Below are 24,292 nucleotides of genomic sequence, written 5' to 3' on the forward strand. Positions count from 1 at the left end.
TTCCAAAGTCGGCGAGATGACTTGTTTACTTCATTTTATTTTATTAAAAATCAATTCTAGTCAAAAGTAAATAGTCGGCTTGAATAGTAATGGGCAAAACGAGGTTTGTATAATCCTGAAAATTTCTCTTGCCTTAAATGTTTAAGGCGAAAAAAAATTGGAAGTAAAAATTCGAATTTCTGCCAATGAACGAAAATATAACATACCAATTGATTGTATGTTTGTAAATTTTTGAAAATTTTCTGAACAAATATATTTGTAGGCCAATAGTTTCGCACGTTCGTAATATTGTCATATACTTACTAGTTATTTTTTTTGACAATCGTTAAAAAATGTATCTGTTTGCAAACAATCTTATATAGATATTTTTGGTCTGGCTAAAGTCAATTCGTTTTCAAGGCTCAACGTAAATTTTATTTAAAGAATATGGTCGGCTATATTAGTTGGGTGTAAATTTTTCAAAACACACGCATTTCTCGAGAATACTTTAAATTTATAATACAAAAGCGCAACTGTCACTTTTGATTTAATGACAACATTTTCGATCTCTCTTATTCTTAGACAATTTTAAAACAATTTGCTAAACTCGCTTCTTCTTTTGCTGCTGTGAAATAGAATATTGTAAATTTCTAAAACCAGAGCCAGAAATATATCCAAGTAAACATTAATTTCAAAATCCAGAATAGGTTAATCCAGTACTGTTGGTCGATGATAAGAAAAATGATTATTATTATTATTATTATGAGTATGGGGGATATAGTTGTAAACTATCAACCTAACTAATTACAAGCACTGGCAACTAAGGCCTTCGGCTTAGACTAAAAACTACATCCATACACTATCCTGGGATTTGAACCCGGATCCTCCTTGTTCAGTTGCCCGATTGACTGGGTCCCTTAGACAACTCATCTACCAAGGACTGTGAAGAAAAATTAATATAACTTTATGAATTGAAAAATTTGTGTGTTTTGAGAATAACTCCTCCGCTTAGACAAGAGAATGGAGTAAGAGCAGTCTTTGCTTTCTCCGTCATCAAACTTTTAAATCCCTTTGGAAAAAAATGTTGGAAAAATTATAACCCGTATACCAAACACATGGCACTTATGTGACAATCTAAGGAAAGCAACCAAAAAAATAAGAGATCACAAACATGTCGAAGAATCCGGGAATATTATCCAAAGTGTATAAAGGAGTTATAAGTTCAGTTGATAGATTTGTGCCTGGACTTGTAAGACCACTTTGGGAATCGCCAGCGGGTAGGTAAAACTCTATCAAGAGCACTCAATTTGTTTTCCTAGAGTATATAATTTCATCTCGAATTTTTTCAAGGACCACGTACCGTGTTCTTTTTGGGCACCTATGTTCAAATGGGTAAGGTTATAAAAAGTTTCCAGTATTAGTCATCAGATATAAATAAACGGTTAAATATAACTATAAACAATTTAAGGATTAGTTTTTTAATGTCAAATTGAATTTATTAATATTTGTACATCTTTTTTAGGGTCTCGTCTTAGCTGGATTGGGTGACTCTTTAAGTCGTCCACCTCAAAATATATCGTTAAATCAATGCTGTGCGTTGGCTGCCACTGGAATGATTTGGTCTCGTTACTCACTTGTAATAAAACCAAAAATTATAGTTTACTTGCGGTTAACTTGGCTGTGGCAATGATTCAACTATATTTGATCTTTAAGCATTTAAATTGGCGTGCACAAAATGCCATATAATGCTGTCTACAAGCATCCAAATTATTCCATTAGGATGGAAGATGACTAGTAGAACGATTGAAAAAGAAAAAATTCCAAAAATGGTAATCGGTTTCCTTTTTTTTTTTTTTGCTGTGCCGCTGTGAAGCTTTACAAAACTTTTATTTCATTTTTTCGTTTTTTTTTTTCTAATGTTTTTGATATTTATCATATTGAAATTCTTAAATTAAGCCTCTTATTTCACTTTTTTTTGTTTTAGATGTTCACAAATTGAAATTAGAGGCATTGGCTTGGGCATGTGACTGAAAATAAAAGTTGAATAAACTATATAAACTAAATTACAATCAGCTTGAGGAATTTTGTTCATTTCGGCTAGGATAGTGCGCACAAACTTTGCTCTGATTGGTCGTCCTGTCGCTAGTCGGGCAAGTGTCCTGCCAATGCGACGCTTGCAAAAGAAAGAAAAATTCCCATAATCATCGTTCGTATCCAATTCGGAAGCACCAGTTGGTTTTTTTTGTTTTTTTGGCTGGGTCGTGCCAGCAATGCAGTTGGTAAACCTCTCATTCACACGTACAACTACATACATACAGTAGATATTTTGCTGGGCCAACAGGCGTATGCTTAATATTTCTCATGCGCATGTGAGCTAAGCAAGAAATAGTTGCCATATGCGTTGCGATTTGTTGAAAGAAGTTTACGAAATGCATTGGCTTCTTAGTCTCCTCCTTGTCGTCTTGCCCAACTGGTTGCACTGCTCTACTACCATTGGTTGGTCAGGCCGAATAGGCAGAATGTTGCAGTTACTACTCCTCAATTGGCCAACGAGGCTTTCTTTTTCATCGCATTTTTTTGCAGTCTGCAATGATATGAAGAGAAAAACGAAACAATTGAGTTATATTATGCAATCGGTATATGGCTTAAGACGCAAACCTTAATATATTTGACGTAAATAGTAAATGTTAAAAAATTTGGCATAGTTTTGTTAATTTGTTTCATATTTTAGTTTTTGAAACAATTCAAAGGAGGTTGAATCTTACTTATTACCATTTTGTAGAGATAATATCTTTCCTACATCGTTCAAAAACCTAATGAACGCAGAACTATGATCAACAATACAAAAAATTCTTTTGCTAAACTACATTAAAACACTTCGAAACTATCTTTCCAAGGACTCTCAAAGTAAACATAACAACATCTTAACAAATTTCAGTACACAAATTTTAAGATTCTACTTTTATTAAATTCTTTTATATCCTAGCCTCATTTTAAAATGTGAACTTTTAATCTAGGCAAATCTTATCTAAATCTAACAAAGCATTAAAATCGAATGACTGGTTTATGTACCCATCTCATAAATTTCCTTATCTTAAAGAGAATTTTCTATTTATTTGAAATCTTTCTACTAATTCTAATTCATATTTTAGACCACAGATGCCGCTAATTGGTGTCACATCGGTTGCTATTTAGATATATCAGTTGGGTTTTTAAGACTCTATCTATCCATCAAGTTTTATAATTTAAATTTCGATTAATATGCCTTCGTGTAGAATATGAAATCTTATAGAGACTTATTGATTACGTATAAAATCAATATACTCTTCATAGGGATTCTGTAAAGATCTGTATCATTATTATCCTAAGTTTTTAGTAATAACTTTAAGCTAGGCTTAAACGCATCATTAAGATATTAACTATTCATTCAGATATTAATAATATCAACATAAATGTATAAAAATTGTCTAAAAATATATTATAAAAAGTCTTTCCCAAATAGAGTAATATCTAATCGCGTTTTAAAATAATAATAACTGTTATTTAAAATTAAGAAAAATTTCATTTTGCTTTATTTTGATGTGATTGTTATTAATATTATTTTGAGTTAAGTTATGATAGATTTTCTTCTATTTACTTTTGTCCCACTGTGCCTATATAGTTCTAAGTGCTTTCGAGTTAAATGGTCTTTCTGGTCTACTGTGTTGAGGGTGAAAAAGTGGGCCTCTGCCAAGATGATAGGTTGCCAAAATCTTGCCTTTTTTTCTCACGCTCGCTTCCAAAAAGTAAAAAAAAAAAAAATACGGAAAAAATCGAATAACGGCAATGAACTTTATATGTATTACGTAATGCAGCAAAATTCTTGGCAACCAGAGGGATTCCCCCGAGAAACCTAAAATATACCCATTTCCTCTTATACCGATTCTATACAAATAAAATGTAATTACCATAGCCACCTTAGTTCTTAAGGCATAAACAGAAAATTGGAAGCTGGGCCATATATGTACGTACGTACATACATATATATAATTTATGTTCCCATGGAGTTTTGCCAATAAGTTTTCCCTGCCAGACAAACCGTCTGATCGTCAGCACTTAGTGACTACTCTTCGTCTTGGCCAGAAAGTAAGAGACAGAGATAGAGAGAGAAAGAGAGAAAGATGCAGGGGGCTATTTAAATTAACTGAGGTCAGTTTTGTGGGAAGAAACTGTGCCATTGAACGGCTGCCAATTTCAAATAAAATTTCAATTTCCAGACAATTTGCTTACGCATGTGTTAATTATGAGCATAAACGAAGAAAGAGGTGAAACATTTGGCCTTAATTGCCCATAGAACAGGCCTGACAATTTGATTTATACGGTTATTGGGAAAGTGTATTGCATCCAAAATTAAAATCTATTTTGACCAACGAGTTATTTAACTCTGAAAATTCAATAGAATTTTGTGAAGGGGTGAATAATGATACGGCTGAATCCATCGTTTTTACTTTTTTGTTTTTACAAAAAGTTCAATAACTATTTTTTTGAAATATTATATTAACATCCAACAGCAAAATCCTAAAATTCATACAATCTTAGAAAATTAAAATATTTTGATTTCGCAGAGTATAGATAAGAGAATTTCCTAATACAATGGCAAAATCGACCTTAAAAGTATGCAATAATTGGCCCGAAAATGTGCCTTTGGAAACATTTAAAGAAATCGTCAAATGTATTGTGAATAATAAATAAATAAAATAATTAAATTTGCTAAGCAAACATTGTTTATTGAGACTTATTAAAAATGTAAAATTTTGTTGTAAACTATAAATACTTTTTCAGTAGATTGCATACTTTAAGGGACAAACTTCTTCAGATCTGCCTACAAAATATATGGAAATAACCAAACTTCAATGAAAATAAGTTCATTACTTTGCAGATTCATTATTATTATAACTTTTTAATTCTGTGGCTTTGTCTCCATGAAAGATGCCATAAGGAAAGAGATATAATGTAAGACGATCAAAACAATGTTTGATTAAAAATTAAAAAAAAAAAAAAAATAATCAATTTGTTGCTGCATGATCTCATGATCTTAATCTGACATCATGCATTAAATATGTCGAGCTATAATACAAAATTTTTACCTATTACTATAGTGTCTCAAATATATCTATTTATGAATAAATAACTTTTTTCATTTTCTCACCCAAACCACGGCCATAAAATGCAAAAAAAAAAAACATTTTTAATGTGTGAAAATTAAAATTGTTAAGATTATTAAATAGATGAATGTATAGGGTTTTATATACATATATAATAGGTATGTCTTTATATATAAGTAGCTTTCACGGACAACGCAAAAACTACGAAAAATCGTTTGACGTTTCGCCTTTTGGCTGCGCTCGGGCGTTTGAAAATTTTCATTTGGCTTTTATTTATTTGTTCTAGAAGCGGCTTTCGGCTATTCAGTCTTTGTTGATTTTTTCGAACACTTTTTTTTTGGGTTTTTATTTATTTATTGTATTTTTTTTTTTTTTTCGTTCATTTGCCCATTGTACCTTGCTATTTTCGGACACACTTGACGCTGGTCCCCGAAGATCGACAAGCAGAAAAAATTGCGCAGAACTGTCGCCTGCCCTTATGTACAAGACATATATCTACAAAATATATATATACACCATGTACATATATGCATATAAATAGTATTTAGATCGGTCCTACATATATCATATATACATATGTATGGGTATATGTAAGTCTTTTTTGACTAGCGTCTTTCGATGACGCGCAATTGACGCGGGCAAAGACGCGTTGAAAGCGTCGCCGCTGCGTCTATTTTTGTATTACAGATACAGATACGTCTGAAGATACAGACACAAATACAGATACAAATGCATCTGCTTTTGTATATTTTGTTTTCCATCTATTTCAGTTTTTTTTCATTTTCAAAGAAACAAGCGACTAAAAACTCTGTTCTCTTTCGATTCTATTCTATAGGGCGTATTGTAATTAGTTTTTAAGTTTTTCTTTTCTTTTAATTAGAATGTTTCACTTAATTTGTTTGCACAAAAACCTTGAGACTAAATTAAGTGCGAAACATTTTCTTAGAAGGTTGCAAATAAGTAAATAAACTAAAGTTTCAGAAATGCTTGAAATCATTAATAACAGAATATAAAGCGACGATTTGTGAGGGCTCTCCTATGATCAATATAAATGTCTTTTAACATTTCATCCACATTAAAAAACTACATACAAATTATGAAACTGTTAATTCATTTTCAATATAATATTTCCTCATGTTATTACCAACAAATCTCTTTGAGTTTAATGTTGTTTTTCTTGAACATTAGCTGAGAATTGAAGATAACTTAAGATAAATATATGTAGCTTAACTTAATGTTAAGTTAATTTTATAAGTTCATTTATAAAATGCAATCAAACAAATAGGAAAAAACAAGCAAATTTTAAACTTTAATTATAAACTTAAAGTTTTACTTTACAATTGTTTACCTTTGTTATTCTGAAGGCCAAAATATTGACTATTATCCTTATGATTGAAAGATCACTGTTTAGGAAAGATATTTTTTCGGATCTTTTAAATTTTATGAAGTTGATTTAAAATATATGGAGGAATGTCTAAGTTTTATTTTCTTATTTATCACTTTTTATCTTTTTTCTTTTTATCACAGAATAATATTTTCGTGGTGGATTTTAAAATTTGAGATTAACCTTTTACTTATAATTGATTTTTAAAATGATATTAATTAAAAAATTGGTATTAGGAATTAATTATTTTCTTATCACACAAATCAGCGAACTTTCCCTGAGGAAACTTTGATGAAAACTGAAATGTCAATCAAAAAAACCGCCGAAAGAAAATTGTAAAAGAAAAAACATAAAATCAAAAACTGAAAGGAAATTGGCAAACAAAACTTTGAATATTAACTGGCTGCCAAAAAAGTACAACAAAAGCAAAACAAAAAAATAAATACAAAAAAAAAAAAAAAAAAACAACCGGCAAAAATGTTTGAATATTGGCCAATAAATTTTTACAAGACATTCAACCCCAGGAATGAAGCGGCCTTGCCAAAGGCCAATCAAACCGGGCAAAACGTGATGATAAACACATAATCATTAAATTAATAATGATAATTGGACACCTGTTGGAATGTCTGGCCAATAGAGCCCCCTCACCCACTCCTTCTCTCTCTCACTCTCTCTCTCTGTTAATCACTCTCTGTTTTGACCAATAAACAATCGACAATGTTGATGACGTCAAATTTCTTATTTGTTTCATTGGGTGCGTCAGCAATTAAAAATCATAATGAGAGTGCCAAGAGGTGGCGCCTCCACAATCGGTTGCCAGAATAGCAAAAGGCCGATGCCACGCGACCCAGCCGGGGGGCCCCTCCCATTGCCAACCCCATCCCGAATTCCACAGGATGCGTTGCCAACTTTTTGAGAAAAGTTGGCAAGCAATTCCAATCTGGCTGCGTTTGTTTATTATATGTTTATGCTTGGCTCATGCGATGACAGAGAGGAGACCAGTGAGTGCAGACCTTCCAGGCAAGTCTATAGGGGATGGGAGTGTGGAGGGGATGCTGGCACCGAGAGGTGCGTGTCTTTACTATGTGTGCCAAGAAACCAAAGGCCCGAGAGATTGAGATGAAAATGGAGGTAGAGAGTAAGAGTATTTGATGTTAAGGAAATGAATTGAAGACTAAGAAAATTCAAAGAGCAGCAATGAAAAATTGAATTTTCTAATACCCTAACAAGTTTGACTAAGAAATTTGTTATTAAACTAAAGATGTCTCAAATACGTTTATAATAATTATATACAAACCTAGGAACCTAAAACTTACGTTTCGACTTCTAAAACTAGATATTTGCTTTTTAATTTTTCTTAGTTAGTTCTACAGACTAAATACTTAAGTGATTCTTAAAACAGACGTTTGTCGCAGTATGTATATGATGGCTATTTTATTGTCATTAGTGAGACTTCTTCATAAACCAAAGTTGTGTATCAATTTAAGGATTACAAATAGGAAGGTTGAAATCAGTCTTTAAAGATAAAAGTTTGATAAAACTTTTTTACTCTTCTGTATCTTATTTCCATCAGTAATTCATGTAGCTTAAATTTAGTTAGTTACCAACTATAGAGTAGCTAGGAGAGTACCATATTTCTTAGGTGCTACAAACATATATCAAAATTGTTGTATTCTTTTACAATATTTTGATCTCAAGTCATATATGTTTTGCTGCATTAGACTTTTAGGCGCTGCCACAATGCAGCTAAAGACAACTCAAAACAAATAAGAGAGGGGGGGGAGAGAGAGACGGAGAGATAGATAAAAAGAACGAAAAAAACCTCTTTGCCTCACATTAAGTATACGCGGCATGGGCATGGGACAAAAAGTTGCCTGCCATGCATAACAAATAAATAACAAGGCGGCTGGCGGGACTGGACCATCGACATCATCATTATGGAGAAGGAAGAAAAGGAAGCTGTATATATGTATATGTAAAGCTATTCCCATCAAAGGCTCGCCGGCACTAATAAGTTTTCGAGCACAAAATGAAAATGAAAAATCGTTTGTGCATTTTTATAAGTGCAAAAATATGCAAATCGAGTAAATCATTACTGCAAATACTGGACGACAAAAGGGGCAGATAAAGTTTTCTACCAATTTCTATATGTATTTTTTTTTTATTCTTTCTTCACCACTGAGACAGAAGGCAGAGCGAGATGAGGAAATAATAATTTGGCGATTTATTTGTTTGTTTGTTTTATATGCCATGTCTAGCTAGGTCTAGGCAAAAGAAATAACGAAAGAAAAATTATGGTTTTTGACTGAATTTGGCGGCCGAATATAATTTAACTTGACAGTGGCCAAAAGGATGATGATGATGAGGGCAAACAAGAGGGAAATAAAAACTTGAGGCACAAAGAAAAATAGTTTAAAGACAAATTGATGGCATTTTGAAAAAGATATTTTGACATTAAAACATAATTTTTTAATTGCATTCAAAACTAGAATGTTGCAGACTATTTAAACAATTGAAACAGATTTGTCACCACTTTTGAAAATATCTTAGATAATCAGAAGTGCGATTCGACTCTTTGGTCGAATGTTAGGAAAATTAATGGTTTCAAACGATCTTTAAAGCCTAAATTGGTTTTCTTTACAGCTGTTACCACAAGATAACTAATCATTTGAACCTCAAGCCCCTTAGAAATTGAAATAAAAATGTCATTCTACTAGGAAGAACCATTCAGGAACAGCCTGGCGCCACATAAATAATGTAAGAATGCACCAAACACCAAAATGACAAGAGATGTTGAAAGCTACAGCCTATGAGGGCGTTCCTACTTAACCTAAAACCAAAAAAGCCATTCAACATACTTTCAAATACTAAATTCATACTGAATATAAGGAATTTATAGGCCGGCTCAGAGAAGATATGTTAAAGGCAGCACCCTCAAAACTCAGAGCAACAGACACAGACATACGCACACATCTTCTCATCCAAGCATTATCCTTTGAACCTTCAGCTCATCCTTTTTGTTGGCTTGTGGTTCATTTTGAATGGAGCTGGGGAAGGCATTTAGTCATTGCGTATGGGTCATGGTTCAATGCACAGACAACGTGGCTTTTGTTTGGGTTTCTGTCCATCCAGACACAACATTTGAAAATTATAGTAAAAATATGGCAAACATTATTATTGAGCAAAACGAAACGAGAAAAAAAAGTAAAATCATATCTTACATAGTCAATTCATTTTTTTTTTATTTTGAAGGCTTTCTATTTGCTTTGTGCCGCCATAAAATTTTTGGAAATTTCAGATGTTTTCTTAATGCCTTTTAAATTTATGATCTCGGTCAAAAAGTACAACTACAAAAGTTGTTCAAAAATTAGTTTGCTACAGGCAAGAGGGTGAGAGGTACCCTGAGAGGTAGTTGGGCAATAATTTACGAGCCATTAAAACAATTAAAAATCTTTGTTCCTTTCTTGAGTTAATTGGCCAAAAAACTAAAAGAGACTACTTCCCCTTCTACGAAAAATTAAACGAAAACTCTTGTTCAACGAAATTTGTACACTCTTACGAATTCGGTGTAAATCTGCTTTTATGAAAGGTTTTTTGACTTTATAAGTTAGCGAAGTTGAAAGTCTTTGTATCAAGTTTTACTTTAGAAACTATAAATTATTAGATATTCCAACAAGATCTAAACTTAAAATTTAAAAATCTAACAAATTTAAAACGTATTGAGTGATCTCTCTCTCTATTCCCTTTGTTCAATGTATTGATTGAATATTTATTTCTATATAATTGAAATTTGTTCGTATTTTTATTACCTTCAATTGCTGTGATATGGTAGTCTGAACATTAGAAATTTACATGAAGATTTATGTTACTTAAACATTGCTTTACTGATCGTGAGGTATTCATTGCACAACCTCAGAAGCTGACCACCTTGATCGCCATAAAGTGAATTTAGTACTACAAAAACTTGAAGATTTACAATTACAATCCACTTTACTATCCATGAAAGAGAGAATTTTCTTTGGGTAAAGCACTTTCTGAATACAAATATGAATATATGGTATATCCAGAAGGTATAAACGTTAGATAAGGTTATTAAAATAAAGCCAAATTTTATAAAACTTGTCGACAACCGATTGAGATTGCTCAAAGCTCAAAGTTCATCTTCATTACTTAGAAATGTTTATAACATTTTTTGCAAGAGCATCAACATTAACACCAAATTTAATTGCTCGCGTTTCAAGCATTGCTTAATGTTTTCACATTTATTTTCGCTTCTCCTCTTTGATTTGTTTTTTTTTTTTGTTTTTGTGTTTGTTGTCTTTTGGCGCTGAAAAGGAATTTTTTTTGTTGACACCAACAATGTTTCGGACATCCTGGCAAATAATTCTTTATCCTAGCAATTTTTCCTTTTACATTTTTTTCAGGAAATTGGCAAAGGCCATTGTGTCCTTTCCTCTTGACTGGCTGCATATGTCCATGGTCAGTTTCCTTTTTCTTTCTTTCATTTAATCGCGTTTCTTTTTTCTATTTTTCTGAGTTTTTTTTTTTTTATCAGTTTTGCATTTGAACACGAACGGCTTGTAAGATTTATGGGGACCAGCATTGATTCTATTGATGGGCCAAAGAGAGATACAAATATCTCTGTGAATATATATTTTTTTATTTAAAATAAATTAAAGTTGCCTGCCAATGCGCCAGGCAATTAAAACTAATTGATTTGCCTAAGAGAAATGTACAAGACTAACAAAGAAAGAAACAAACAAAACTTTGTCGTTTAAGATAAATTAATCTGCAGAATTGAGATAAGAAAAATGTACTAAAAAATTAAATGATTTATATAAGTACACATTGATAAGAAAGATGAATTGAAAAATAAATATTAAAATATTTTATTTATCTTTAAACAGGCATTCACGAGTCGCATTCTCGATCTTAAACGATGCATATATGTACATACGTTACAGTGAATTTTTAAAAAGTTGGTTTTTATTTTTTAAATTTTTAAGTAAATAATGTTATTTCTAATAGATATTAAATTTCATCAAAGGGTAAAGATTCAAATCTTTTTAGTTCAAATTTTTTTTTTTGTTTGTGAATAAGAACAAAGTTGATGAATTCTAGTCCCCAGATATACTTTGACCACTCTTTGATGACAAAAAATATTGACCTTTGACAGAATGTGAGTTTAATTTTTAAGGTAATCTTTTCGAAGTATATAAAAAGCGATTTTAGCGATTTTTTAAACCTATGAGGCTTTCATTTCAATTCAGGATTTTAAGACATTTTTTTAATGAACAAATTAAGTGTTTAAATAAAAACAATTTGAAACATCTTCTTTTCGGAAGAATGTTTTTTAAAGGCTAAAGCCCAAGCGACCAAGCTTTAGTTAGTTTAGTTAATTTAGGACACATATTACAATGACGTATACAAAAATAAAATGGTCTGATTGAAATCACGTTCTCAGTGTTTCCATTGTGATGATAGGTTGTAGCCTATATTAACCAAATTCAAGAAGATTTATCCATAACAATTAATTTATTTCATTTACAACTGAGTACTCAAAATAAAAAAAAAAAACAGAATTTGAGTTGTTGTTTGAAAAGAATTCTTTAAGGTCAAGGTCATTCAAATGCATTGGAATTTGGATAGAGAAGTTTTTCAATTAGAAAACATAGGATATATATTTATAAAAACATGTATCAACATTAATTTCTTTAATAAATTATCTAAACTGATTCCATTTTTCAAATATTTTTGTATTTCATAAGGTTTCTCAATATTGTGAGACGTAAGTCGTAAACATCTTCAAAAGGACTGACTAGTTTGTTTGATTTTCATTTCCCCAATCTGTTTATGTAGACATTTTGTTTATAACCAAAATTAAACTACATAATGTCCTTGTTAGGAACTCTCAAGATATCACTTAATGTGTATACAAATTCTGTTTAATTTATTTAATTTTTTAATTTTATGACTTACCAGTTTATAACACTTTTCCTAACTGCTGTTTTAACGGGTTGCATTTGCCTTCCATTCACTTGATTGTTGATTTAGTTGAACAAAAAATCAACTCGCGCCGATTGTGTATATAATTGTTGAATTTACGTTGAAAACTAAATTGTCTACAAGTGCTTAGAATTAACACATGTATAGTATTGTAATTTATAGTGTGTTATTTAGATTATATTTAAATTTATATAACTTGTTTGCTAAATTGTTTTAAGCATTCTCAGTTATATATTTGTTTTTGATAATATTGCACTAAAAAGTTCTCATTGTTGGTTAATATTTTTGCGTAATATAAGTGATAGATATATATTTATATTGTGTATTATATTGGTTATTACGTTTCGATTATAATTGTAATTGATTTGATTAAGCACTATTAATTGTGTATTAATTAATTTCGTGGAGTTTTTATTTTTATTTTTATTTGATGCTGATCCTTTGAGGTTTGCCTAGCATGTGTCCAGTTGGTTCCAAAGCCAGAGAGTTTCCTCAACATTCTTGGCAGCTCACGTGGGGTCGGTTTGTGAGTGACCCAAACACGCACACCACACACACACACACACACACACACACACAATATACACACAGTATACAGCACACACACAACACAAAAATGGCCACTTGTTGTTGTTGATTTGCAGTTGAAATACGTTTTGTTTGTTTGTATAAAAGTTTTTTGCTGTATAATCGAGACGAACGTATCCTTCAGTTGATGTTAGTTGACTGCCAAGCTCCACTGTTTCCTGTTGCGTGTGACTGTCCCTGTGTGTTAGTGTGTGTGTGTATGTGTGTACGTTTAGCTGTCAATTGGTTTGATCTTGGCTCGCCATTTCTTTGACTTGGCTAATCAAACCAGAGTTGTTGGCCAAGAAAATTTTTGGTGTCCTGGCTGCGTTGTTGGACCTCTTCACCACCTCAAAATGATGTTGAAGTTGTTGTTTCTCTTTCTGTTGTTGTTGTTGTTGTTGCTGTTGCTGCTGTTACTGTTGGCTGGCCACTTTTCTTGGCTGGCTATGCGTCGCTCAAATTCAATTGCCAATCTGCTCGAAAAATGCAAAGAGCTTGCGGTAATGCGAAAGGAGGAGGGGGGTTTAGAGTTAGTGGCCAACCCGGACCCGGACACCGGTCCGGTCCGGCCAACCGGTGACGGTTGCCAGCCTTTTGTTGGCTCCAAACACCAGACGCTACCAGTTTCTTGGCCAACTGACTGACGACTGCTCGTTTGTGCTGCCAAAAGCGAACCAGAAGCCCTCGAAACGAAATTTGTCGTCGTCGTTGTCGTTGTCCGTCGTCGCTCCTCTGCTGGCACAACCATCGCCATAGTCATAGCCATCAGCCACTGCTGCTGATGTTTCTGCTTTTTGTGTCGTCATCGTTTTGCCAGCCATTTCCCCACCTTCACGATATGCTCATCTTTTGCTCCTCCTCCTCCTACTTCTCCACTTGTTATTTCTCCCCTTCATTGCAATTCCAACTGGCTGAGCTCCAATGTAGATCCCCCATTCTTCTCCTTTACATGGGCCAACATCCCCTTCCACTTCCACATGCACGACTCGTCTGTCGCTTCGTGTTCAATTCGTTTGCTAAGAGAGAATTTTCGCTTTGCTCTCTGTTATTTTTTATTTTCAGAGAATTTTCAGTTTTTCTTTTTTCATCTCTTATTTTCAGTTTGCCCGCGAAAAATATTGAAAATTTCTATAGGATTTAGTATTATAGATTTATGATATCATATCGTTGAATACGTTTAGTTTGTTGTTGCCACAGACCACAGCAAATCATAATGGAAACGAAAACATACTTAAGTTTAACATTATTCTGTCGAAACTTAACGAAATTGGCCAAAATTGGATCAGATTTAAGAGAAGCAGAAAAGGAGAAAATGAAATTGAATAGGTCTTTTTTAGGAATTAAACTTTTCTAGTTTTATTTTGAGAAATATATGTTTGTCTTGCATAAATATTTATGTATAATATATCTAAAGATTTTTCTTGTTCTTTGATTGATAAATTACTTGAAAAGAGGATGTAAAATTGTCGTGCGTGCAAAACTGGCTTGAAACTGAAATGAAACAAATTAAAGAACTTAAATATGCTTCTCAAGAGCATCTTCTTCACTTAATTTATGTGTAATCCCTTGACAAATAACATTTACTTACCTTTCAGTAAGCCCCAAGACCCTTAATTGTCTAAGTCAGTCTTATCTTTAAACACTTTTTGTCAAGCACTTGAAATTGGTAACCCAAAAAAAGAGGGTTTTCCTAGTTGACTTTGCGATTTTCCTAAACGTTTGCCATTTATTTTAAATTTTTTTTTTTTTTTTGGTGCCGGATTTGGTGTTAAGTTGATAATTTCCTAAACCCGCACAAAATTCTCACCCACATTATCGGAAAAGTTTTCAGGTCATTAAGTTTGCCGGCAGCAAACAGACACAGGCAGTGAGATGGCTAGCAGGCAGGACCATGTTAGACAGACATAAGGAAGAGAAAAGACAGTCAGACATACACACTGAAAGGAAAGGAAAGGTAAATTGAGCCAAAGAAACCTCAGAGGAGGAAGCCAATAGAAAAACAATTGAAAATTTTGTAAAGGGCAATTAAAGTCAGTTTGTTATACACTATCGACATAGTTGGGTCTAATCCCTTGCAGCCCGGCGTTATTACATCAATAATTACTTCAAAAATCCTCGAAAATGGTTTTAAAGAGTAGAACTCACAATTTATTATTCAATAAGTTGTTAGTTTGTTAATTGTTAAGTTCTCTAACTCGAAATTGTAAATAATTTACAGATATTAATTTAAATTGTAAACAAGACTTAAGATTTCAATGATAAACAATCCTTCTATTACTCTTGTCAAAGGTAACATATTTTTTTTGTGGAAAATATATTTATTAGCTAAATTTTGGGCAATCTTAATACCATTAGGTATATAGTTTGCTTTTTATTATGGGGACACTTGACTAATATTCAGGCTCAACAGGAACAAAATCATATATTTATCTAACTTAATTAAAAATTTAAAAAAATTAATTAGAAGATTTTTTTCCTTATTCTCTGTTAATGTTAAAATATTTGTTGTTTTTTTAATATTCTTAAAATTATTTTCTATTTCATCTATTATCTATTATAAATATTATTTATTTATCCATAAAACTGACCGATCAAATTGCAAGGGTAAAAAAACTGAAGCATAAACCAAAAGATATCTATTTCTTGTGTAAAGTTTTAGCAAAGGAAAGATAATGCACATATGCTAAGATTTATGTGTTTCTGAGTGTTTTTTTTTTTTTTTAGAAAGAATGTTGCCATTTAAATTCGGAAATTTGTCGTATCCTTTTCTTCTTCCTGTTCTCTGTTTTCTTCTTTTCATTTCCCTTGCAGGATGCCAACATTTGAATATTTTTCTGACATTTTTATTTGTTTTTCTTGTTTAGCGCCAGAAAAATGTCTGCTAAAATAAATATATCGGCCAACTGGGGGGCCAAGAGAAACAAAAACGAAAGAATAAAACTAAACTTCAACTAACTCAGGTTAAATGCAACGCCGCTTGCATATTAATTTCAATTTTCTTTCAATTTGTATCTTCAATGCAATGTGCTTGTGGCCTTTAAATGCACAAAGCGTTTTTATGGCGAAAATACTTTTGCATTTTCTTCATTTGCATTCAGTGTACTGAACTGCACCTTGTTGTTGCCTTTGTTGTTGTCGAGATTTGATCAAGCTGTCCCCTTGGTCTATGGTGTTTTCCCCTCGCAGACCAGTGGCACCTTGCGAAAATCAGGGTAAATGCAAATTGAGAAAGTTTAACTGTTGCCAATGCTTTGATTTTGATTCAGTTACTGATTCTGGGGCCCTACCTTACCAGCAAATTGATTGATGCAAATCCTGTTCGAAGATTTCTAGAACTTACTATAACCTACTTAATCAACCTGCAAATTATTAGAAATTATACTCATGTATTTTCAAAATAACGTCTTCAGATATAGCTTTTTGTAATCTTCCATTGAAATGATCCATTGGAAAAACGGAGGTCTTAAGTTAAATGATAACTGATTATTATCTTAAAGATCGGTATTTTAAGATAAACATAGAGACAAAATGTTTTATAATACATCTGTTTAAATTTCATGATAAGAACCAAAGTAAATGTTTCTGAGTATCCTTAATAGTCCTTAGTTCAATTGAATGAGAATTAAAATGTCATTGCTTACAACATTGTTTTAAAGGAATATAATCTCATAATAGGGTAGAACGAAATGCTTTAGAAACGAAAGGGTATTAATTAGAAGGCTTCAATAAATACGTCCGACTGTCTAAATGTCCCAACCAAATATTTTCTATGACATTCGAAATCGCCATTGAATATATCTTTATCCCTAGAATGTTAAATGATCATCATGTCAATAATAACATGAATCATGACATTTTGTATTTAATCCTGTCAGTTCTTTTTGTAAATTGTTTCCAAAACGTTTACAAATTGTATTAAGGTTAACATAATACAAATTCAAAATATTCCAACCCAACATTGAATAACCGCCGCCGCACTTGGTTACTCTTCTTAAATGTTGCCATCTTGCGGTTATTTAGTTTCTTTTATAAGCAGAGCTAAACAAATCATTTCAATGCATTTTTTCCCTGTCCTCTTTTTTCCCTTCAACTGTCCAGCAATTTGGCAAAAGCAAGTAAAAAGCCACGTGACTAACATAACCAAATACAGTTATAGCCATGACCATTTCAGTCAGAAGCCTTGAAGGGAAGCAAGTGCTCGACAAAATGTTTTGTTTGGCAAAAATCAAGATGTGTTGCATCCTTTGGCATCGTCTCTTTTCCTTTTTTTTTTGTTGTATTCGCTGGCATCAGACGAGAATGTGGATGAGAATGGAAGTGAGTGTGTGTGTTGGAGTCCTCGTATGTTTATCTTTGGCTTGGCCTTTGTCTAGTTGAAGTGGCACAGGAATTTTTTTCATGTGTCTGCGGCAATGGGTGTGAGCAACGTTGTTGTCCTTTGGCGCTGTTTGAGCAATAAATAAACGTTTAGTTTTTGGAAACGGAAATACGGCGACAGCAACAGCAGTTCCTCCTAAAATGGCAACAAGAAGAAGCTTCAATCGGCTATATCAAAGGATGTGTGTGTGTGTGTGTGTGTAGCGGAGGAGAGGGAATAGAGGGCCGACTCTTGTTTTTTGACTGCTGGCAGCACGTGCAGCTGCGGTCAACGTGTGGCAATAGGAGCATTGTTGCCACAGTTTTTGGTTTTTGTTGTTGCTGTTGAAGGGGTTAACTAAATCCAACAACATGGCCCCATTAATGGCAACATAATCGCTAGTCAATTAACACGACTCAACGCTGTGCACCTCCAAAACCGTCTACACTGTTAGAAAATTGTTAAGATGCATATGTTCAATCAAATCGTACTGAAAAATTGTAATGGATGTTTTTTAGAGGTTTAGAAATAAATAGAGTCAGGCGATAAAGATTCGAACTTTGGAAGTACGTTTTGTAGAATGTATTCAGAACAAAGTCTGTTCTAAGACAGTTGCCTAGAATAAGGGCTTTTGCAGTTATCCTTATCGAAGGTTATATACCTTTTAAAAAAAATACCCTTATAAATAAGAAAGAATGAAACTTTGTAAAACATTGTTTTCCTAATTAAGCTAAGAAAAATGATTATTTCAATTATTTTTAATGCCCAATTTATCATATTGTTTAGGTCTTTATTTCGATTAATTAAGAGATTTATTTGGATTATACTTAGATCGCATTTTGTTCAGTGTACTTTCAGCTTTTACATTGTGGCATTCTCTGTTTAACATGCATTTATTAGAAATTTATTAGCGCGGACGAACAAAAATTTTTACAACACAACAACATTTTTCCGCACAAAAATGCATAAAAATCATTTTTGTAAACTGGCGCCACCAGCGTTAGCAGGTCCATTGGCGGTTCCATTGGCGGCTCCACTAGCTCGACCATCGTTTCCATAACTCACACAAAGTAGTCAAGTGTTTAGTCAAGTTATGGAGCATTGGAGCACACAAGTAGTGGAAAAGTGCATCCACTTATTCTGATTGGCATCGAAACCTGTTGACCATTTGCATTCATTAGTTTTTGGTTCTCGTCCTTTTTACTGCCTCATTTGGATTCAAATTTTATGGGAACATTTATGCTTTTGTCGAAAGGAATCACATGCATATGTGCAATAATTATATAAAGGTTAAGTTATCTCACTAGATATATCTAAAGTGGCAAGGAGATTGAGCAAGTAAAGCAAGAAGATTGTCATCAGAAATAAAAAGAAAATACCTTAAATTGGATTGGTTTTTATGCATCGAAATGTCTTAGTCATGGGAATGGATAGAAATGAAAAGTATAGAATTTCCAGAGGAGACTGTTTAAATCTTAATGAAAATATTGCTCTTCCTTTTTAGGAGTAATAATATTTTGTATAATTTTTATCACTTTCTGACTGAATTTATTACCAAGTCGTCCTAATCATTTTCAACTCAATGCAAAACTTCACTTTCCCCAATGCAAAGATGCGGTAACATTTTGCAACGACATATAACCAACAGGTGTAGACGCTATTTTCAAAACATGTCGCACCAGTTGGCTATATTTATATTAATAGGAAAAGGAAAGAAAAAGAAATTCAAATGACAAAAATTGCTAAAGTGAAGTGCAGCTGCATTTAAGATATACAAAGAATCATATAGCTTTAGCCCAGAGTACCAAGAGGAGGAAATTTCTTCACCCCCGAAATGGATAGAAAAAACCGCAACAATACTGCTACAGAGGAAAACACTTGACAGAGCAGGGAAACAAAGACAAGTGAGAGAGAGAGAGAGAGAGAGATAGAGAGAGCAGGGCACTTTTCCTCTTACTGGTTTTTGCTATTTGAGTTATTTTATGAGTTTTATTGGCTTTTATTGGCAACGAGAATTTGAATTTTTCAAAACGACACTTGCCTGCTGGTCCTTGTCCTCGTTAGTCATTCTTTATGGCATCCTTGGTATGATATGGCCCGTTTTTGTGTATGTTTTGCCTAAAGCTGTCTAACAGGTGTTCATAACTTTTCCCACTGATTGCAGTTTTATGGCCACAAAAAAAAGTTAACTCCAGATAACAACAAACAAAACTGCTAATTAACTGTTGAATAAAAGAACCCTTTAATCCCAATTGCGAATCATCTCGCAGTTGCCATTCAAAGTGTGCCGCATAATAGCCATGGCCTCAACCGCAGACAGACAACTTGCTAATTTTCATGCACCATTTAAGGGGGAGAACGAAAACCAAACGAAAAAAGAAGTCCTTCTCGTCACGAATTCACTTGACAACTCTTTTTTCACCATCTGCAGTTTTCTTGGTAAATTTTTTTTGCTGTAGTGCCGCAGTCAGCCTCTACTTAAAATTCAGGGCCTGACGTAAACATCCTTAAGCCTCTTCCTAACCCCCCAAACCTTCTAGTTGAGCACTCTTCAGTGTTCTCTTGGCAAGACAATGCCAAAAATGCGCTTTAACGATATGTCAGAGATTAGAGAGTAGTAAAAAATGAATGCCCAAAGACAAGGGCAATTAATTCAAGTCATTAGCTAAAACGGAAAACAAAAACAGAGTCACTTGCTGAAATTTGGTTGTGCTAATGTTGCTATACTCTAAATTAGCCTCGGCTTATATTAGAGACTGCTCGAAAAGACTATACCCTACCTTTTTAAGAATTAATCTGTTCTAAACCAATCTATCCTACATCAATTGCGCTTTGGGGTTTCTATAGTTATCCTTTGGGATATTCTAAACTAAGACTTTTTCATATTTAACCGTAAATAATTTATTCTTAAGTTTATTGTCTGCCTTTAAAACATACAAGTTGAGACCCTCGAAATATATATGAGATCGCTCTGAGTAATAACTTAAAAGTACATTTTGAATAAGTCAGTACATAGACGTCACATAATACACATTGACTTTTTTTTGCATTGCACACGTTTAAGAAAAATTAACATGCCCTTAAAAAAAGAGTACAGAAATCGGATGTGTTCCCAAAACAGATTTTTACAATTGCCAGATGAAAGCAAACTGATAATGGCAAGTTTAGCAAATGTTTAGAAAAAACGGATATAAAGAGATTTCTTAGTAGCCAAGTTCTTCTGAAATTTGACACCAATAAGAAATAACTTTGGATATCGGATTCTAGTTTATTTTTAGCTTAAAAACAGACTCACAGTTTGCCTTAACAGATTATTTGTTTCTTTATTTGACCCTTAATGGCAAAGTCTTAATTGTTAACACTATAAAGTGTCATACCAACTATGACTTATATCTTTACCATTTGGTTATACTGATTAAATTCTAATAAGCCTAAAATACAAACCATTTTCCATAAATTTATTTTCCAGAACATCATTAAAAAGTTTGCCAAATGCAATAATAACCACAATAAAAACCGAATAATAATAAATACATACATATGTATGTACGTATATGAAATAAAGACTGCCAGAGGCATATCGAGCAAAACAAAGCAGCGAATAGCAAATAATTTCTCTCATATATATGAAAAAGAAAACAAGGACATTGTGTGGGTGGATGAGGAAGGATAAAGTCAAAACGGATGTACAAATTGCAAAACATAATTCAAATTGTTTGACTGTTGTGTGTTTTTTCTTGACAATGACTGCGCCAGTTTTGCAGTTGTTACACCCATCGAGCATCCACCTCCTCCGCCCACTTTTCTATATATATTTTTTTCTTGTTTTGTTTTTATTTATTTTTTGTCTTTTCTACTTGGCATATTTCTGAGGTGTGTTTGTATGTGTGTGTGTGTGGCGCCACTTTGTATGCAATATATTTTTGCCTAGTCGCTTTATATACATATACGTATGTACTTAGTAATAGTATTTGTGGACAATTTAAGCTTTAATATCCGTCTAGGCGTGTTAGTCACATTAAAATTAAATCATTTGGTTGAAACAGTCGCGGGTAAAGTTAGCTTAAAAAGCAATTAAATGTGATTAGCATAAGTTGAAAATGAATTGCAGCCGCAGCCGCAGCAGCAGCTCTTCATATGCTCTTGCAAATGCCATTGCATACTTTTTGGCTACCAATTTTTGAGGTCCCATTTGACTCTAATTAGTTGGCCAACACCAACAGGGCCAACAGCAAACCGCTGGCAACGCCCTCAGCCTTGCAATGCCTCGCCTCTTCTCGTCTCGCCAGAAAACTATGAATTTATTTGACACTTGGAATAAATGCGGTTTTTATGTGTGGCCAAAGAAGGCCAAAAACTAGGAAAAATGGCAGCAAATATATTTTTCACAAAATCAACCAACAGAATTGGCGGGCGGGATTGAGCACCATACGAGGTGGAGACATTAAGTTTCAATCATATCGTCCAAGGCAAATATCCAGTAAGTATTAAGCACTGAAATATACGAAAACTTTCATTATTTCAAATTTTATTCTTATTTTCTCATTACGCTGCGCCTTTCCATAGAATCCCGTAAAAATTTATATAGGCTATATTTAATGGGTTTAATTCATCATAAAGTATAAAGAACTTAATGAAACTTTTGGCAAAAAAAATTTTTGCAAAGATCTGAAAATTAAGACAGAAGAAAGTCTTTCAACGTCAAACCAGAAGAAAGAGTAAAATCGTTTATAGCTAGGGCTATTTTTTTATCCGATTAGTTTGACTCGCAATATCTTATTCGACCGATAATTATCTATACTTTCTTATGCAGTAATAATAAATTAGACCGTCAAAACAAACTAGCAATGTAAAATGGCAACAAATCGATAAATTTGAAAAATAATAAGATTTTAAGTTCGTTTAGCTGTCGTTATGGCAGTTTTGGTTTATGGAATGAGCAATCCATCGTAGGATAGGACAATCTTTAATCTATCCAAATAAAAAAATAATAATGACAAGCGTCTTAAGGGGTTTCATTTTTTTACTAATCCATTCTGTATCTCAAGAACTAGAGCTATAGCGAAAAAACTGAGTGCAGATTTGGGATCAGCACACTCAAATTAGTAATCATCATTAGAAAAACTCCATGCAACAGTGAACAAGCAAGATTTTGTTGTCCTGTGTAAGTAAATAATTTAATCAATCAATAAAAAACTTTATGGAAGTGTGGTTAATTAGAGTTAGAGTTTTTATTGTGTACATAGATTTTAGTAGGTACTTATCAGATAATATATTAAAAATCTCAGACACAACTAAACTATTTCAAAATGGCATCTTTGAGAGAGCATTCCAAAGATTTACAACTTTTCATTATCACCTCGCATATATATTGATATATGTATGCAGTGGCGTAGTAACGGGGGGTTTGGGGATAAAACCCCCCGAAAATTGGTTCATTTCTTATAAAATTGATTTAGTAATTCAATATCTTTGATCCTAAAACATGTTAACCCCCCAAAATTTTCTGGCTACGCCACTGTATGTATGTGCTTTTGCGAGTCGTGTGTTTGCCTTTGCTGAAAAATTTCCGTTTCCTGATTTTCTTAGTTCCTGTCAGTTTATCCACCGAGGGGGTGTGTGTGAGTGAGTATGTGCAAACGTGTGTGTGTGTGTGTTGTATTTAGCGTTTTGTAAAATCCTAAAATGGGTTTTCTGGCTCCATCTAATTTATGAATCCTGTCTTTCTAAGCATGTAAGCATGCTGTGTGTGGCTGTAATTTTGATATGTGACCATGTGTGGGGAGTGCATTTCTTTTCCTTTTTACTTTTTTTCGGCTGGCAAAATGACAAAAGGCAAAAGGCCATGATGTCATTGAGCCGCTAAAGTGGAATGAATTGTCGTATCGAGTAGAAGGGCGTTGAAGTTAGTTATGATTTAAATTAAAGATTTTTAGTGCAGATTATAGTGATAACTTTAGGCTTTTTTTCGCTTCTTTTTTGGCTTGTTAATAAGTCAAATCATTCCTCGCTGACTTGAGCAATCGACCTTGCCACGATTCATATAGATAACTAGCACAATGTACCGATCAAACCACCCAAGTTCTGTCTATAATTTACACATTTTTATTCCAAGCACTAACAATAAACAAACCATTTCGAAAATTCCATAATAGAATATCCAAAATTAGTTGTCGCACTTCTCAATACGAATGTAATTGTCATTTAATTCATTTCGGTCGGTCTTCGGCGTCATGTCGAACACCTTTTAATTGAATTTGTGTAATTTATGCCGCGATACGTGACAAGCAAAAGTGGAAAAGTTCGATTAGCCAGAGCCCAAAGTGCCTTCATATCACACAGTTCGTTGCCGGCAGCCAAAGAAAGCAGAACTACAAAATGGTTTGCTGCGTATCAGGGTTTCTTACACTCATTGGGCTCTATGTTCTCGGTTGTTATCTCTACGAACAGCTAAGAACACCATATCGATTGCTTAAAGTACGTTGGTTTGATGATTCCCACAAAAGACAAAGTCTAAAAGACCGTTTTGGCTCATGGGCTGCCATAACCGGGAGTAGTGATGGCATAGGCAAGGAATATGCCAAGGAACTGGCCAGACAGGGCATCAATGTGGTTCTAATCGCTAGAAATGAAGAGAAACTGCAAAAAGGTGGCTAAAGAAATTGGTAAGCGAGTCCAATTAACCAAGACATTGAACAAAAATAAAAGAAAAGTTAACAGTAAAGAGGTAGTTTTTAAAATCTAAGAGTGCCACTTAGGAGTCATTATGATCTGACCCTGCTTAAAAATATCTTAGACCCTTGGTAAACTGCTTACCTTCCTGTGATGTCTGCCATTCCACTTTATAAGACT

The 24,292-nt window shown here is 33.3% G+C and overlaps 2 long non-coding RNA genes across 3 annotated transcripts; one reads left to right on the forward strand and one right to left on the reverse strand.

The window, feature by feature from the left end:
* Positions 1-1,563: 1,563 nt before the first annotated feature.
* Positions 1,564-2,048, forward strand: LOC137572131 (uncharacterized). The gene is made up of 2 exons (XR_011031537.1): positions 1,564-1,808; positions 1,964-2,048. It is a non-coding gene; the product is annotated as an uncharacterized lncRNA (long non-coding RNA).
* LOC137572129 (uncharacterized) lies at positions 1,654-13,724 on the reverse strand. 2 transcript variants are annotated; one of them, XR_011031536.1, is made up of 3 exons: positions 12,855-12,867; positions 12,487-12,768; positions 1,654-2,563 (listed from the first exon to the last, which is right to left on the reverse strand). It is a non-coding gene; the product is annotated as an uncharacterized lncRNA (long non-coding RNA). The 2 variants fall into 2 exon arrangements; XR_011031535.1 differs by having other exon boundaries at positions 12,487-13,724.
* Positions 13,725-24,292: the final 10,568 nt, after the last annotated feature.

Source organism: Drosophila tropicalis, unplaced genomic scaffold (genome assembly GCF_018151085.1).
Source record: "Drosophila tropicalis isolate 14030-0801.00 unplaced genomic scaffold, ASM1815108v1 contig_219, whole genome shotgun sequence".
Lineage (NCBI taxonomy): Eukaryota > Metazoa > Arthropoda > Insecta > Diptera > Drosophilidae > Drosophila > Drosophila tropicalis.